This window comes from Aristolochia californica, unplaced genomic scaffold, assembly GCF_029961685.1.
Source record: "Aristolochia californica isolate CCGP_79_NKW_82.1479 unplaced genomic scaffold, dmAriCali1.0.hap1 SCAF_3, whole genome shotgun sequence".
In the NCBI taxonomy this organism is placed as follows: Eukaryota; Viridiplantae; Streptophyta; class Magnoliopsida; order Piperales; family Aristolochiaceae; genus Aristolochia; species Aristolochia californica.
The window spans coordinates 564,808-583,649 of record NW_027181992.1 but is presented as its reverse complement, the minus strand read 5'-3'; positions in this window follow the sequence as shown (position 1 = coordinate 583,649).

Here is an 18,842-nt window from a genome sequence, read left to right as displayed (position 1 = left end):
AAAGTGGAGAAGGATTTTATTAATAAAATAATTTGATAGATTTAACCTTATTAAGATACTTTTATTTAAAATTTAATTAATAAAAATAAATAAATAATTTAAAATTTTAAAATAAAATATTAATTTAATCAATGTAAAAAATAATATAGCTAAAAAAACATGTTTACTTTTATAACTTATAGATACTTAATTAAATTCTTGCTTTTATAATATCTAAATTATCACTCTTAAAATTTTAATATAATATAATATTAAAATTATGAATATATATAGGGTATTTTAATATATAAAAATACTTTGATAGATTTAAATTTTATAAGATGGTTTTATTTAACTTTAATATTAATAAAATAAGATAGATTTTAGTTTAGTGTAAATTAATAAAATAATTACAAAGTAAAATAAAAATATTCATTTAATTAGTTACAAAAAAAGAATACTTAAAACAAAAAAATGTTTAATTTTATAATGTCTAGATATTTGATCAAATTCTTACTTTTAAAATATCTAAATTATCACTCTTAAATTATAAATTTAATAAATATTAAAAGTCATTAATTTATATAAAAAAATAAATAGGATATTTTATTACATAAAAATACGTTGTTAGATTAAAATTTTATTAAAAAATTAGAGGATTTTAGTTTAGTCTAAATTAATAAAATAATTACAAAGTAAAATAAAAATTATAATTTAATCAGCTTATGAAATTTTGCTTTGAGAGAGGAGGCGATTTTGACAGGTTGAGAGGAGTTGATGATATTGTCGGTTTAGGGTTTAGAACGGAAAGAGTATGAACGAAGGGGAACAAAGTAGACAGGTGAGAGACTAACGGCTAACGAAGGAGTCGAGAGTGAGGAGCAAAGATGTGGCTGCAAGGAAGAGAGGGTGGTTGAACAGAAAGAGTTGAGGGTGAGGAGTGTTGGGAGGAAGGCGGTGAGAGGAAGGCATCGAGGATTGGGTGGTGAGAGGAAGGCGTCGAGCGAGAGGTAAGGAGTCGAGAAGAAGTCTAGAGTCGAAGGAGTGTCGAGAGAGAGCGAGTGAAAATGAAATCCGAGGGTAAACTCTTGAATTTTACTTTCATTCATTTTACACGAGAGCGAATGAAAGTGAATTACACAGATAATTCAACTTCACTCGTGGAGCGTGTACTAATAATTTTGGGTACCCTCACAGTGCACTAGCCAGACAATGACAAACAATTACGGATCGGAAATGATTTATATTAAAAACTGATACAAGCAAAGCAATCAGTCATTGAACTAGAAGGGTGAAATGGAATAGTAACATCTTGAATTAAAATAGATAGATAAATTGTAAATCAGTCTCACTCATATTTGATTTTATGGACATGTGTTAATAAATGTATTCTTATTTTTATTATACTTTGTATTTTTGTTTTTTTAACAAATGGGTCAACAAGGGAGGGGAACCAGGAGGACTTGTAGGAGTAAAGGGCAAAGGTAGGGTTTTCCACAATGAATTTGAAATGAAGTGAAAAATTCAATTCATCTTAAATGAAGTGATTCAACTTCAACTCATCCTTGGGTGTTAGTGTAGACGAGTTCAAGTGCACTGGAAAACAGATTCCAGTGTTAGTACCCCCAAATGAAAAGTATGATATAAATGAGAGAATGAGTAACCTTTTATAATATACTTAAATAGAATATATACCTAAACAGATAATTAACCAAAATACATATGGTTACTACACTTATAAGTGATTTAACGTGTAGTATTAAAATATATTAATATCCCAATTTATGAAAAACTATATTATATTACTTAATGATTATAGTTTATTATAAATTAATACAATAATTATGTGATTACGTGTGAATAGAATAAATTATTAAAAATAAATAAATAAAAGTAAAAAATAACATAAGAGAATAAAATAAATAATTAATTAATTTTTAATAACATAAGATATATTTTAACATTAAAAACCACTAATTTAATACAGTATTAAAAAATAATATAATAAATAAATAAATATTATTTTATCAATAACATAATATATATTTTATGTATTATTATTTAATAATATATTGTCACAAAATTTAAAACCATAGGTTTTATTAACTATAGCAATGGGATAATTAAACCAAAAAAATTTATCAAAAAAATTATTTTAAAAATATTTTAATTATGACTATTAAATCACTAATTTAATACAGTAATTATAAATAAATATATTGAATAAATAAAAATAATTATTTTATAAATAAAAAATATAGATTATTATTTTTATGACGATGGTTTAATTTTTTCTAACTTAGGAAAAATTAAACTTTGTCTTCCTCATGGTGCGCGTCGTCTTCCTCAGCGCTGATGATGGCGGGAGACTACGGCGGGCCAACAGGCAACGGCGACGGCGGCGGCGCCCCGACAGTACGCCGAAAGGGAGAAGAGAGGGAGGTCGAGAGAGAAGAGAGGTGCTCTGCAACAGAGGCTCGACCTCCCGTGCTCTGTGACGGAGGTCGAGAGGGAGAGGAGAGGGAGGCCGAGAGGGAGAAGAGAAAAAATAAATTTGGGGGAGGAAGCCGAGCAGGAGGAAATTTTTTCGCGGGGGAGGAGGGGAGGGAGAAACGCGCATCCCGCGCTTCATGTCAATGATTCGAAAAAAAAGTCTGAATCAACTTTCCTCGATTTTTGCCTGTTCAATTACCTAACATAATTCAAAATAAGTAGAATTCATTCTATACTAACAGCTTAATCTAATGAACTAAATAATGCGAGAGTAATTCATTCTGGTTCATTTTGGACTAACCCAAAATGGTTAAGTAATTATCCATTATTATGTAATGTAAGGGAGAAGGCTTGTTGTTCCTTCATTTTTAGACATGCTTTCCTCATTCCTCTAAATATTGGAAGGAAAATAATTATTATAAATAAGGGTAGATTTATTAATTTATTTTCATTAAAAAAGAGCGTAGTTGACTTATTTTATAAAGTTTGAATTCTATCTCCTTGTCAAACATGAACTTATGGGTGTGTTTGTCTCAATTGTAAGGTGTAGAAAAAATGTAACGGATTTTTTGCCATTTGTAAAAAAATTCTTGTGCTTGTGCCATTTTGGGAGACATAAAAAATTTTTATTTGATTTCTCTTGACTCCTCTTACCTTTAAGAAATGTTTGCAATGAAAGAAAAATGAGTTTGTTGTTAGTCCAAAAGAAAACTACAGAAAAAAATGCCTCTTATTTTAATTTTAATTTTATTATTTTTAAAAATATAATTTATTTCTAAGGTAAAGACAAACATCATAATTGATTTTTCCTTTATTTCCTATTGCAGCACAAGCACAAGAAAATTGGTTAAAAGAAGTTTGATTCCATTAGAAATTTTTCTCGTTGAGAAAGCTCCCCATGAAAAATACTTCAACAATTTAATTCCTTCATTACATATCAATTCTATATAAAAAAAATAAAAACTTCTACCCTGCAGGCTGCAATCATATTCCTCTTGATGATAGGAGAGTGAGATGGAGGGAAGAATTGAATTTAGAGTCATTTTTAAAACATCAAACAGAGACATTTATCAAAATCCACAGTTTTTAATATAATTGAAACACATATTAGTTTAACCAAACTTGAATTCTTTTTTAAGGGAGGGTTAGCCAACATGAACCAGGAGATGAAATTCACCTACCAGCTTCATCTGAATGACATAATTTATCGGGATGAAGTTTCTCGACGCTTAAAGAGTGGAATCAGGAATCCACCCATTTTTTCAAATCATCCACTTGAAGCCATCAAAAAGCGTCTCTTCCTCCTGAATTTTTTTTCTTCCTCTCTTGGCCTCCCTCTCTCTTCTCCCTCTCAGCCTCCCCTTCTTCTCCCTGTCGGTCTGGGACGTCATCCCTTCGTCCGTCGTGTGATGAGCGAAAGAGGCTAGTGACGATCGACGAGAGACAGAGGCCGGCGATGAGAGATCGGGCCTCTAAGGTGAAAGGGCAGCATTAGCTGGCGCGGGATGAGCCAGCAACGTCGATGATGGCGGCCAACGGGGGTTGACGGTGGCTGCCATCGAACCCCCGCTGCGCATGGCTGGAGGTTGAAGAGGACCTCCAACCCGTAGAAACATATTATATTTATTGAATAAAATTCTATTTTTTGAATACATTGATAAAATGAGATATTTATAATTTATTTATTATATTCATTTTTATTACTATATTAAATTAGTGATTTAAGAGTGGTCAATTATTTCTTTTTTATTTAAAATATATATTATGTTATTAATAAATAAATAAATTTATTATATTCGCTTATGTTATTTTTTAATTTTTATTTATTTTTTATAATTAATCATGTGCACAGTTAATAGGCTCACGTAATTACTGTATTAATGTACAATAAAGTGTAATAATTAAATAATTTAATATCCAAATTAATTAATTAGTATATTAATATATTTTAATTATATATTAAATTAATTATTAATATAGTAATCATGTTTGTTTTATCTAATTATGTGTTTAGGTATTATGTTTTATTCAAGTATATTATTACAAGTTACTCATTCTCTTGTTTTTGTTATATTTCTCATTTTGGGGCACTAACATTGGAAACTATTTTCCATTGCACATGAACTCGGCTACATTAACACCAAATTTGAAGTTAAAGTTCATGTCCCCCCACCCCTAAACATAAATTATCTATAAGAACCCATTGAGCCTTTTGATTCATTAGTGAGTCCAAATTTGGCTCTCTTGTCAGTTATTTGTCGTCAGTAAAGGTAAATTGGGGGGGGGGGGGGGGGGCATAGTCAACTTGACTATGAGATGAACTTTAGCCATATTACTCAGTTCATCTCCTGACGTCATTAGTGAAGCGCCAGACTTCAAGTCATCTCGATGACTAAGATGAAGTTGAACATCATCTCCATGTTATAATTTATGGAATCTGGTTTTCGACCTTTTTTGCCAATCATCCAGATGAAGTAAACGCCGGGGTTTGAACCCTCGACGTTTTCCCCCCCTCTCTCGCTCTCTTCTCATTTTCATTTTTTTCTCCCTCTCTCGTCTCCCTGCGCCCCCGAGGTCTCTGCTCCCCCTCTTCTCACGGATTTGCTCTCCGACCTCCGTCTCTCGGTCTTCTCCTTTTTATTTTGTTCTCCCTCTCTCCCACACCCCCTCTCTCGTCTCCGTGCGCCCCCGAGGTCTCTGCTTCCTCTCTTTTGTAGGACTCGCTCTTCGGTTTCCCTCTCTCTCTTCTCCCTCTCTTCTCCCTCTCTTCTCCCTTTCGGCCTCCCACTCCCTTCTCCCTCTCGCTATTCTCTTTCCCCAAAAATACCTTTCGATTTTGTTCGATTTCCCCCATTTCAATTTCGAATTTCTTCAATTTTGACATTTGGGCATCGATTGCTTAATTTCTACTTCGATTAGGCATCAATTTCCCCATTCGGCTTCAGTTTTCCCCAAATTTAAGAAGGTATGACTAAACCCAATTTTTTTTATTAAATTAATATTGCATTTGATTTAGTTTTAATTTCAGTGCCTAATTTGGGGTTATTTGTGCATAACTGTCGGATTTAGAGGAATTACTTCTGGCCAGCCATGCAAATATCAGAATGCGTATCATGCCCTCCGGGAAATTGTTTCCCATGAAGGTCCGGCTGCATTGTTTAGAGGAATTACTGCAAACATACTATCAGGGGTAGTTGGTGCTGGAGTCCTGGCAGGATATGATCAGCTGCATCACATCGCTTCCGAATATGGCTATGGTTTTGATCAATCCGTCAGAGGTTTGAAATGACAAGAGTGAAGTTCCTTGTTTGCACATCTGTCTCTACATTGCTTCCTGCAAACTTAGGGTGGGCTATGAGGCATTGAGCCTCTGTATACATAAGCCTTCATTGGCTCATGTCAAATGTAAATATGGCTTTGTACTTTAATTGTTACATGAAGTAAAATTTGATGCATTTATTTGATGGTCACATTGGTCTGGAATTCGTCTTCTGTGATATTTCCTTTTTGTGTGTTATGAGTTGACTATCAAAGGAAACTTTTAACTAACAGTTTGTCATTCTTACAATCATTCTCCATGCTCAGTTCTTCATTGGATCTCAGCCGGTTTAAGAGGTTTACACTGATTCCCAAATTTCAACTTTTCTTATGCACTCGGTTCATGTTAGCCAAATTCTTCTTTAGATAAGAGTCTCTAAGCTTAGCGATATTAAAATTTGGAGTTAAGAGGACTATATAGGGGGTTTGGGGTTTCAATTACTGGAATCACCATTTACAGGGGACTATAAACAATAATCATTAACTAATATAATATATAATTCAATTAATTAGTATATTAATATATTTTAGTTATACATTAAATTAGTTATTCGTATAGTAATAATATTTGTTTTACCTAATTTAGTATTTAATTATTATATTTTAATTAAGTATACTATTACAAGTTACTAATTCTCTTATTTTCCACATTTTTCTCATTTGGGGGCACTAACACTGAAAACTGTTTTCCAGTGCATATGAACTCGTCCACACTAACACCCAGTTCGAAAATGAAGTTCATGTAGATGCATGAAATGAAGATGAAGATGAAGATGAAGATAAAGATGAACTTCAAATTTTCGTTTTGTTGAGTAACCCCCCTATGTCATATCAATGTTACAACTTCTTGAAAGAGAGCCTCGCATTCTTTTGTGTGGAGGTCTGGAAGAGGTTAATGGGATTCGGTGCAATTTGGCGGCCATTTAAGTGAGCTCTTAGGCTTGTCCTTGTCTCATGTCTAGGACTGGTTTTCATAAGTAGAGTGAGTGGATATGCTGAACCAAGTCGTCCTTGATCTGATGAATCATGTGATTAGGAAGAGGTTATCTATTACATCGCAAGCCAGATCACTAGTTTTTATGTGGTCACGAATGGAAGATCCAGGAATTTTTTTAACAACTGTTGTTTGAAAGCAAATGCTGCTTGTCTTTAAGAACAGAAAGGACAACTCTCACCAGTATTAAGATTTGATGTATTGCCATCTCTTTCTTGCATCGAAACCTTCACTCTATCATGAACTTCTCCGAACTTCAAAAAAAAATTAAATTGTAAAAAAAATGCAATTTTTGCTTGAGAAGAAGTGAAAACCATAACAAATTTTCCAGAACAGCGTCTTAATTGTGATAGTAAAAAAAAAAAAAACTGTGCAGAGAACTAGCTTGTTCCTGGATTCAGATCAGATGGTGTGGTAAAAATTGGAAGCAAACCTACCCTCCCGACAGAGCAGAAAGCCCTCGTGGATATTCACGATAGAGCTGATATTTTTGGCAAGAGCAAGACTTCGCTGAAATATTTACACGTCGAAACTAACCTTTTCCGGGCTCTAGAGGCAGCATCATGCATGAAGAGGTGTTTTTATACTCTCAATATGATCCAACAAATCTAAATTCTTCTTTCTCATGCAAGGCTAAGAGGTGTTTTTCGACTATGATCGCAGGAAACTCTGGGTCTTATGGATTCTTGGAGAGATATTCTCGTTTGTATTTGTTGTAGGAAAACAAAATAACAAAAAAGTCTAATTTTTATTGAAAAACTGGTATTCTTGCGTTTATACAACCATAGGAAACAATTGAAAATTTAATTAAGATTTTAATGTTTCTTAATTTATTTTTTCGTGATTTCCTGTTGGAGTAATAGAACATTTATTCTCGCAATTTTTTACCGTCCCCAAAAATCAAAATTTTATTAAAACCAGAGACTTGTAGCTTACAGATCACATACACTTTTTGTTTTTTCTCAACATCAATAGTTTCCTCTTCGAAGAATCATGAGCCTTGAGGATGCGGGGGTCAAGCTAGGGGTGAAAGAAAAAAACGTCCTTAATTCTTCTTCAACTTCCTCCATTCCTCCTTGCAGAGATCGTCTACAAAGCGGGCATGTGGCTCCTCCGGCCGAGCACCAGCGGTCCAAGCAGGCGGTGTCGAAGACATGACCGCAACTCAGCTCAGTGGTGTCTCCTCCGTGATTCATCTTAGAGATGCAAACAGCGCAGTCTTCTTCCTCCGTACCTCTTACTCTGCGCCTGTTATTGATGCTAATCTCCCCCTGACGCTCCCAACCGCTCGAACCTTTAGCTTCTGCGTTCGGCTGCCGGAATGGGAAGCTCGAATCCGTCACGGAATGGGTGCCGACAAAGAGGTAGAGCTGGGCGACAACGGAACGGATTGCGGACATGGAGAGACACATAAGGGATAGGGAGAAGAGTAAAAAGACAGGAATAAGAGGTGGGCACGCTGAAAAGGCAGAAGCTTCCATGGCAGGCATTCTAGCAGAAGGCTGGGTGCTCATTCATTTTATAACTAGCCTGGTTTCTTGTAGAATAGGACGAGTTTACTTGTATCAAATAGAAATTACTAGAGAAGGAGATCCACACAAATAGCTTTTGACTCACACATTGGTTTAACCTTGTCTTCTTTGTTCAATTTTCCTTTTTGCCTCTCATGAAGCAGATACAGGGCTGTTAATGCATGGAAGAAAGCTTTAATTCCTTCTCATAGGTAGGGGCAAAGAAAGCTTTAATTCCTTCTCATAGATAGGGGCAAAGAAAGCTTTAATTCCTTCTAATAGGTAGGTGGGAAGAAAGCTTTAATTCCTTCTAATAGGTAGGTGCGAAGAAAACTTGAATTCCTTCTGATAGTAAGGGGCCCGGGAGTTGTTAATGTGGAATTAAACTAGGACAGACAACCCACGTACCTCAGCAACGTTGTCAAAAGAGAAAGGAGATTAAAAAGGAGTTGTTAATATGGAATTGAGCTGGGACAGACAAACCAACTACCTCAGCAACGTTGTCAAAAGAGACAGGAGAATATATTGCCGTATGGATACCTAACCAATGTTGTAAAAAGAGAAAGGAGAATAAGAAAACACAGTATGGATATGGGCGAAACCTGTACATGCAACTCCAGCCGACATTTTAATGCATTTTACTGGACATGCAATTCAATCAGAGTTACTATAAGATTTTCCTGAGATTGCCAGGTAAGGCTATTGTATTTATTTTCGTCACTGATTCTTCCTCTCTTCTCTGCCGATGATCAAAGGTTGTCAAACTCTGTCGGTGGACTCGGGTAACACAGGTTTTAGGGAAAGTAAGACCATCTAGAGAGGAAACTAATTTCCTTGTTAAGGGTGTTATTATATCATACCAGTCATGAGAGAATTGTTATGGTACAATACTGTTAAGGAATAGTCTCACATGGATTAAAAAATACAAAGATATTGAATTTATTAGTTGGAAAATAGGCTTCTTAAGTTGGCTAGTCATTTTGGGATGGGTGTTGGACCCAACTTCACATGTTAAAGAATAGTCTCATGTGGATTAATGAGTACAGAGATTTTGAGGGCCTATACATGAGGGAGAGTGTTAAAGAATAGTCCCATATAGATTAATGAGTACAAAAATCTTGAGTTTATTAGTTGGAAAATAGGCTTCCTAAGTTGCTTAGTCATTAAACCAATCTACAGGACGGGTTATTATCGATTTACTTGGATTCAAAGTTAGCATAAGTTTTCACCGACGCCCTTTCATTTATAAAACATGCATGCGATAATCCAAGAGAAGATGAAGACATGAAGGCTATACACTTAGAACATAATACTAATAAGAAAGAAAATAAGACTTGTGGATTGGAAAACTCGTTAAAAAGAATGTTTTAATAATGGCTGCTGAGAGGAAAGGAGACACCATCTTTATCATTAATAAATAAGGAAGGTAATAAATGGTGCCAAAGGTTAAAAGTTCCTGAGATTTTCAAGAGTCTTTATCAGATAATCTTGTCTTTTGCATGTTAGTCGAAGACTTCGAATGGTGCAAACATAGAAAAACTAGCTGGTTTTGCTTTTCTCGAGACATCATTGGTTTACTTTTAATTGTTCATATTAGGTTTGTTTGCTTGAGAATCTGATCGAAGTTTGAGAAAAAGCGTGTTTTGCAACTATTGCAACATAACAGGTAGATCAGTTTTTTTTCCAACAAAGAACTATTCGTTTTCATTAGAGCAGGGTGGAGATCGAGTTGGACCATTTTCAGTTCATGGTTCAGCTGATCAAGGGCAACTGGTCATCTTCTCTTTTAGCTCCAGAACGAGAAATTAATTCCAGTGAGAAAGATGTATTTTCAGTGGTTTGAACTTGGCAGATTTCTATTTTCAGTTGCTAGAGATCTCAGTATTGTCATCTGCAGCATTTACTAGACTAATTTAAGGTTTAAACCAGGTCGAACATATCAGATTTTATGCTGACCACCATGAACATATGAGCAGTAAAAACAGTAGTTACAGAAAAAAAAAAAAACTGACGAACTTCGAGCATAAAGATGATAGATGAAGGGTGTAAAATAAACACATTTTCATATAAATAATTTTCAACTGATATAATTGATCAGTACTATAAACATGCGATCGTTCTCCCATTTCTCCGTTGCATAAACTTTTTATTGCTGATTACAATTGCATTGAGGGAGAACCGTATAACTCAACTTACAGTTCAGATTTATACAGTAATTCAATCACCTTAACCACCACATATCACGATCTGATCTGGTGGTTGCTAGAAAGGCTGTGTACTTGAGCACGATCACTTCATCTGTCTTCTCCGCTTCTCCATCTTTGGACCTGTCTTCTTTGATCTCCTCGTTGCTTTCACCCTCCAATCTTCTGCGAACTGGGAACTCATAATCTTCTCCAGACCGCGTTTTGGCCAGAAGGGTGAAAAGGATTGAAGTACCCAAGAAAAGAAGGAGAAGGGGAACCGAGAAGTCCAGCGCCGAGACTTCCATGGTTGAAAAGCAGAACAAGTCCTCAGCTGAGAATATGGAGGAGATTGCAGAGACAACTTCCCTGCGGAGAATGTAGAGAAGAGTAGAGAAGGTCCCAGCTGAGAATGTCGTAGGAATGTAAGGGTAAGAGATGATAATATATAGGCTTTGGGCGTGAATTTTTTTCTTCTCCCACGTTTTGTTGCCTTCGTCTTCTTCTTTCAGTCACTGTTTCAGGGCGAACTGGTAAAAAGTGGCAGGATATATTTGTTTTTCACGCGCATGGTCGTTGATTTCATATAGCAGAACATGACCTAACCGCTTTCAATTCTGTAAGGTGTCAGCCGAACTAATTAAAAGATTAAATAAGGAAAGTGACGCTCAGAAAGCGTAAGCAAAAGGTCTGAAGCAGAAAATTTTGGCAGAACTCTTGGATTTTCCTACTGTTGATCGCAGAGACGAATAGCCCTTTTTTCTATGATGTTTCCTTTGAGCGTCAGGATTGCACCTTTTCGTCATTATCCCCAATAAGTCAAGCCGGGAATTAATATGGTAAAACTTGAACGGCGGACTAGACAACTTCTGCAACTTTACTTAAACGACCGGTATATCATCGTTTCCATGCAAAAACTATTTACTTATTCATCATTCCTGTCAACAATCAATTCATTGATGGGCTCAGGTGCGATGATTTTTAGTGGAAGGATATGGTAGCAGGTTCACAAAAATTGAACAGGAAGAGTATAACATCTAAATTTGACCGAGTACTAGAGCGACATTTTTTCCAGTAAGGCTGCAGACAAAAAATACATATATTTATAAATATATTCGGGTGATGAAAGCTTGTTCGAGGTCGCTAAGATTTCCACAAGAGAGAAAGAGTGGGCACTGAGAAGACTATCGTCGAGCACCCTGCAAGTCTGCGAGCACGTGTTGGTCTAAGAAGCAAAAGCTGGTCTCCGCCGGCAAAGCCGCAGTCACCGGAACTGAACTGCCGAGGGGGAACGCATGAATGTTTCCTTGGCTGCGCCTCTTTTCCCGTAAACTCCAAAATTTTATATGATTTATAACCATAAAGAATCTTTAGACACGTTTTAATATTTGAGATGGACCCGATCATGAGGACATCTTAAGTTCTACATAAGCTTAACCCGACCGGACTGGGCTGGTCTGCTCTGGTCTACATGTGAAAAGCATGGTTATGTATAAATAATAATTATTCTGAAATAGTCTGGAATTTTCTATTATTCTAAGGACTTTTCTCAATATTTTCTATGATATCACGTGGACTGATAATTAATTAACCAGAATTATTTTATAATTTTATAATTATTATTTTTTTATTAAATTCTTCTATAGATTAATTAGCTTCTCATCCCCAAAATAAAAATGGGGATCTAAATAAACTATTTGAGGGACCATTTGTATAGTGATAGGAAAGTAAAATGACATAAAAAATATTTTCTCTTTGACTAATTTTCTCATTAATAATTTTTCTTTAATAAAAATATCTTTTTGGTCGGTTTTCTTTCATTTATACTATAATAGGAATGGGTCTAATCTTGTCTGCTAAACCAGGCTTCGAAAATCAGAAAAATGGACCAGGTTAGGTTTTTTACCCTCTGTAATCATTATTTAACGTGATTCTTGATCATTTATTAATTAGAATAATGTTGATTTTCACAACTCCATGGATTTAGCTCATGGAGAAAAAGAGAAAGAAACTCATTAGGAGAAAACAGGAGGAAGAAGTGTTTAACCCTGAAATTTTAGCTTAATTACATCAATGCAATCTCTATGAGATGACCCTTTATTTACTATCATGCCATCAATGTATATGGGCCTATGGGCCTTCTCTTTGATCTATGGGCCTTGAGCCTATCTTCTTTATCTCTTGGATCCATGGGTCTTCCTTGGTCTTATGTGCTTGGGCCCTGTCTTCCAACAAATAATTTGCATATAAATGGTCAAAAGGACAAATTATTCCCTCGCGGCCACAACTCAAGACCCTTTCTCAGCTTTTTCTTTTAACTCCTAACACTCCCAACTGACACACAAGAAAATGGATTTCTACAAATAAATGTTTCTGGCAAATTATATTTCGCTGGCGGAAATACTTATTCCAATCAACTTCAAAATTCAGTTGCCGTGCAAGGAAAACAAATTCCCAAGAAAGTCTCTCCTTTGTAGGAAACACTTTTCCCCAAAAATATATAAATTCGCTGGGAATTTTTTTCAAGTGAAATAATCTTTACATTGTTCCCAATGAATTTTTAAAATCTCTAGGAAAGGTGTTATTAATTTAAATGAAATTCATAAAAAGTTTCCATAGTTTCTAAATATAAATTATATTAATATTAACTAATTAAATTATTTATTTTACATAATAAATTAATTTACTTATGTATATACAATTTTGATAATTTTTTTTAATTTTTTGTATCTTAACTAAAACTAAAAATTAGAAAAATAAATTAATAAATAAGATATACATAAATTGATTTTATATCAACATAAGAACAAGCAAAATTATTCAAGTTAAACTAAAATAAAATAATTAATTATTGAAATAAATTAAAATTTATTATTAAGTAAAAATTATGTAATTAGTTTATTATAAAATGCATATATTTGTTGGAATTAAAATTAAATAACATGAATAAATTTAATTTTATAAAAATAAAAATAATTAAAAATATATAAGATGGTTTACGTTATTGAATTCAATGATTTATTCTATTAAAATGAATCTATTAAATTATATTTATATAAAAAAAATTAGAATGAAATTGAAATTACATTATACTAAATTGATCATCATTAGATGAAACTTAATTAATACTATGGTATGCAATATTATTTACTTCTTCTCATAATGTTCCGCACATTGGAGGTTCGACGGGTCGTGACTGTCGATCTGTTTTTTGTGTATTTTGGAGAGGACGACTCCCCACAGCCGGAGTTTTCGATTCACAAGAGGGGTCCGCAGCAGAGGACAAGAGTCCTTCTTCCTTCACTGGATTGGAGCCCACCAACATCGTCGCTTAAAGAACTCACTCACTCTAATATCATGATAATTTTTCGCTAGAAAATTATCTTCCTCTTTCGTATTGATTTCTTATTATTGACATATATATATATATATATATATATAATACAAATTACAGATCCTGTAATCTCTCATAGGGTAACTCAAAGAGGAGGATTTCCTCCTCTTTTTCCTCGGAATACAGCTCATGCCAACACGAATGACCTTAATTTTGGTTTACAAGTGCTAAAAAACCCAATCATATAGTGTTTTATCTAATCCCCTTTGTATTATGTAGTCTTTGTTTCTTGTTGTTAAACAACTTTTGGACTGTTTATTTGTTTAATCTGGCTCCATTCCATTAAGGGACAAGTGCACAAAAAAATAAAATAAAATCACAGAGCTCATATTGCAATACTATAATACACACGGATGGTGAAGCAAATATATACTCTTACAAGGAAAATCTTGCAGGAAGTTCATATACCAAGCACGATCTTTTCTCTATACCACTGCAACAGATTACCTAATCCACCAAATATCACGACGGTCTCTGGTAGCTAACTGAGACCAATATTTCAAAATTACGACCTCCTGCATCTTCTCCACTTGGACATCATCCGAATTGATGTCTCCATCCTCCTCAGCAGCTTCTTGACCCGACGACCCCACGATCAACTCTTTCAGCCTTCTGCCAGAAAACACAAGAACAACCGAAGCTTTCAGAAACCGGGTTTTAGCTCCAAGGAGGGAGAGTTGCAGCACGGGTGCGATAAACGGTTCTGAGAGAAGAAACGAAGTGGCCCAAAAAAGGAAGAAGAGGGGTAGGAAGTATGGGAGCAGCAGCGCTGAAACCGCTTCCATTGTAATACGTGGACAGGAAAAGATGAGGGAAATGGAAAACAGAGAGAGTAATATATAGAGTTCTGAATCGATGCAGTTAGCTCAACGAGATTCACGATTTCATTGTTTTTCATGTTTCAGGGGCGGCGAGAGCTGAGCCAAACATTTTTCAGCAGTGCACCAGAAGGCAGTCAAGAGGAGTCTTTTCAAGTAGACGCAGACCCTTACTGATTTTGTAATTTATGTTGAAGCAAATGCGACAAGTACTGCGTACGAGGGTGTCTCGTCCATTCACGACTCATCCTCGACAGATCTAACATGTTTCACGACGATCATTTACGTGGTTGAATCTATACCTCTATGCTAGATTCCACGTGGTTGAATCTATACCTCTGGCCACGAAGAAATTACCACAACGAAGCTTTCATCTCTTTATAAGGGGGGGTTAGTCAACTTGAAGGACGAGATGATCTTCAACCACATAACGCCCTTCAACACTTGAAGTCGGAGAGCAGATGAAGCTTCATCTCGATGCAGGGGATGAAGGGGTCCTTCATCTCCACGGTTTAATTTCAATCATGTGGAAGAAGACCCTTTTTGATCTTCTTCGAATTGAAGGACGGGTGACGCTCATATTTTTCCCTCTCTCTCCTTGCACCCCCCATCACGCGTCATCATTTTTCTTTTTTCTTCCTCTCTCCCGCACTCCCTTCCCTCTCTCGTCTCCCTGCGCCCCCTGACGTTGATCTCGTCCTTCGTCTCCCTGCGCCCCCGACATTGATCTCGTCCTTCGTCTTCGACTGCTCATCCTCGCGGCCTTCAATGGGTGGGGCGGAGCGACAAATCGCTTTTTTCTCTTTGCTTTCTGGAGACAGGGTGTCTAACAACCAAATGGGTACCAAGGATGCAAAGTGTTCGTGCTGTGGTGCGACCGTAGATGAAGGACTATACTCGCCGTATTTGCTGTTGAAGCCTTCCTAGGATGTTTTAGATTATGCGCCTAAAGGAAATTTGGTCAAGGAAAAAAGTACAGAGGCTGATAATTCTGATGATTTTAATGATGTAAAGTACTTGGATCCGTCCAAACCGGATTCCCTGAGAGACGTCGACGACGATGAAATCAGGAAAAGAATTGAAATGGCAGAAAATCGACCGCTTTTTGATTTTTCCGAAGGCAAAGTTCCTCAGGGAATAGAAAAAATGGCAGAGGAAACAGATGAAAAAGGTGCCCTTATGCAGCCGGAGCAAGATCTTGTGGATGATCATCCATCTATGCATTTGGAAGGTACCACTGTTTGGGAGTCAGGTGAGGATAATGGATTTTCGATTCAATTAAGTTGTAGAGAGGATCCATCTTTCATTATCCTCTCTCCTCGTTCTGAACACCGACCTGTTGAGGATCTTATCGTTCCGATTGAATCGGTCGATTCTATGACTGCAAAGAGCCATAGCGGTCCAAAAATCAATAACGAGGATGAACAACTCAGTCATCTTGAAGAATTTGACGTTGCCGAACCCGAAATTCAGAATCACTGTAGGCCAACTATGCAAGTTGAGACCACATTTGAAGTCATGGACGAAACTGTGATTGAAGAGGTTGAATCAGTGCGGGGAAATGAATCGTCTTTGCGCTTTCCAGAGAGTGAGTACATTGGAGACTCGATTCAAGATAAAGGTGACGGCATTGCTCAGACACACGAAATTCAAAGTCTTCCAGGTAGTGTGAAGGGGATAGAAGCAATCGTGAAGGATTCTGATGAATATTCTGGTAAGAATATTAAAGGCACGAACTCGTTATTTGAATAATTTTTTTTAGGTTATTTTAAAAGTTGTATATGTATTTATTTATTATTTTATTTTATTTTATAACTATATTAAACTTCATATTTAAGTCTCTGGTAAATAAAATATAATTAAAGTATGCATTTGATTAATGTATCATCATTAATTATGTCAAAATATATTATTAATTAATACAATACAAATCTATCTTATGTTATTAATATAATATTTTTTATTTATTAATCATAATTTTTTTGATTTACTCTATTGTATTAGTGATTTAATAGTGGTAATTAAAATATTGTTAACTCAAACACTTTGGTTTAATTAGTTTATTTTTATAATTATTAAAATCAATTATTTTAAATTTCTAAGATGAAGATGAAGATGAAGTTGTCCACACTAACACCCTATTTCAAAGATTTCGAAGATGAAGTTGTCCACACTAGCACAAAGATGAAGATCATGTAGATACTTAAGAGGAAGATGAAGATAAAGATCAAATTTTCATTTTGTTGACTAACTCCCCCTAAATGACATCGTGATCATGTTTAACACGTTCGTCAGTTGACTTTTTTTCGCGGTGAGATATTTCTGATTTCGATGACCACACTTCCCTTTTAAGTTTTTTTTTTTAAATTAATGACATGTTTAAAAATGCTGCTTCAATTTGAGACATGAGAAGTACTACACCACATAGGCAAACATATAAGATGCGGAATATTGTTATTTTATACGAGAATATCATATAGGGAATTTCACTTCAATACCCATTTAAAATAAAATATTTTTAAAAATACCAATGTCATCAAAATATTTCTAAAACTACCCAACTTTGACCGGTCAAATGCCTATGTGTGCAGTCAAAAGCGACACATAAGTTTTGACTACTTATGTGTCACCACATCATCAGTGCAGTAAACATAGATCGACATATCATCTACCATGTCATTATTTTACCACGTCATCTGCCTCGTAATCTGACACGTCATTAAATAATCCTCACCATATTCCACCGCATTGTTTTTCAAAATAAGTTATTTTAAATGCCTTATGTGTCCCCTGTCATCTTTCTCCTCTCCTCTCCTCTCGCCCTTTCACCGTCGCCGCCGCTCAGCCTCCTCTCCTCTCCTCTCACCCTCTCGCCGCCGCCGCCGCCGCCGCTCGGCCTCCTCTCCTCTCCTCTCCACTCCCCCCTCTCGCAGTGCCTGCTGCCGCCGCTCGCCCTCGATGCCCGCCTCACAATAAAAAAATTAAAAAATATTTTAAATCGATAATAAAATATGTTAAATTAGTAAGAGTAAAATTTTTTAATTAATTATATATTTATTTTATTTTTATTTTTTAAAATATAAGGTAATAATAAATTTGAAAAAAAACGTATTGATAAATTTGATTTTTAAACTCAAAACTTAAATTTTCAAATTTTTTTATTAAAATAATTTTTAAATCGATAATAAAAAGGTGTTAAAATGGTAAGAGTAAGATTTTTTATAACTTATTATTTTAAATATAAGGTAATAAAAAGTGTACCGGTACGTTTATTTTTTAAACTCAAGTAAAATTTTTATGTTTTTTCAGTTAATAAATATTTTAAATTTATAATAAAAGGTGTTGTAAGATTTTTAATTAACTAATATATATTTTTAATAATTTATTTTTTAAAATAATGTGATAAAAATTATAGAAATAAATTATATTTTTAAACTCTAAAATAATTTTTAGGCTTCGAGACATAACATTTATTATTTTCCCAAAGATAAATGTCCAATATTGTAGATATTAGGTAATAAAAAATGTATCTGATTTTTTTTATTTTTTAAAAAATATATTTAAATTTTATTTAATGACGTGTCAGCTTACGTGGCAGATGACGTGGTAAAATAATGGCGTGGCAGATGGCGTGTCGATCTATGTTTACTGCACTGATGATGTGGTGACACATAAGCAGTTAAAGCTTATGTGTCGCTTTTGACTGCACACATAGGCATTTGACCGGTCAAAGTTGGGTAGTTTTAGAAATATTTTGATGACGTCAGTATTTTTAAAAATATTTTATTTTAAATGGGTATTTAAGTGAAATTCCCTATCATATATATCATTTGCAACAAACTTAGAGTTCATGATAGATGAACTTATTACTATATCTATATTATTTGGTTTAAACTGGGATTACTGACATTACCTCCTCACTTGAAGGAGAGTGTTAATTTGTAAAACAACTGTAAATGCACTGTAAACGGGTGATTTCTTGTATAAATTTAGTATTGGCTATTCTGATGAAAAAGAAAGTATATGGTGGCCCTAGAATATTATCTTCCAGGTAATTACCTGTTTTTTTCCTTAATTGACATTTCTTACTCCTATCATTTGAGAGTCGGTGTTCTGGAGGGTTACGGTGATGGAGGATTTTTATTATATTTT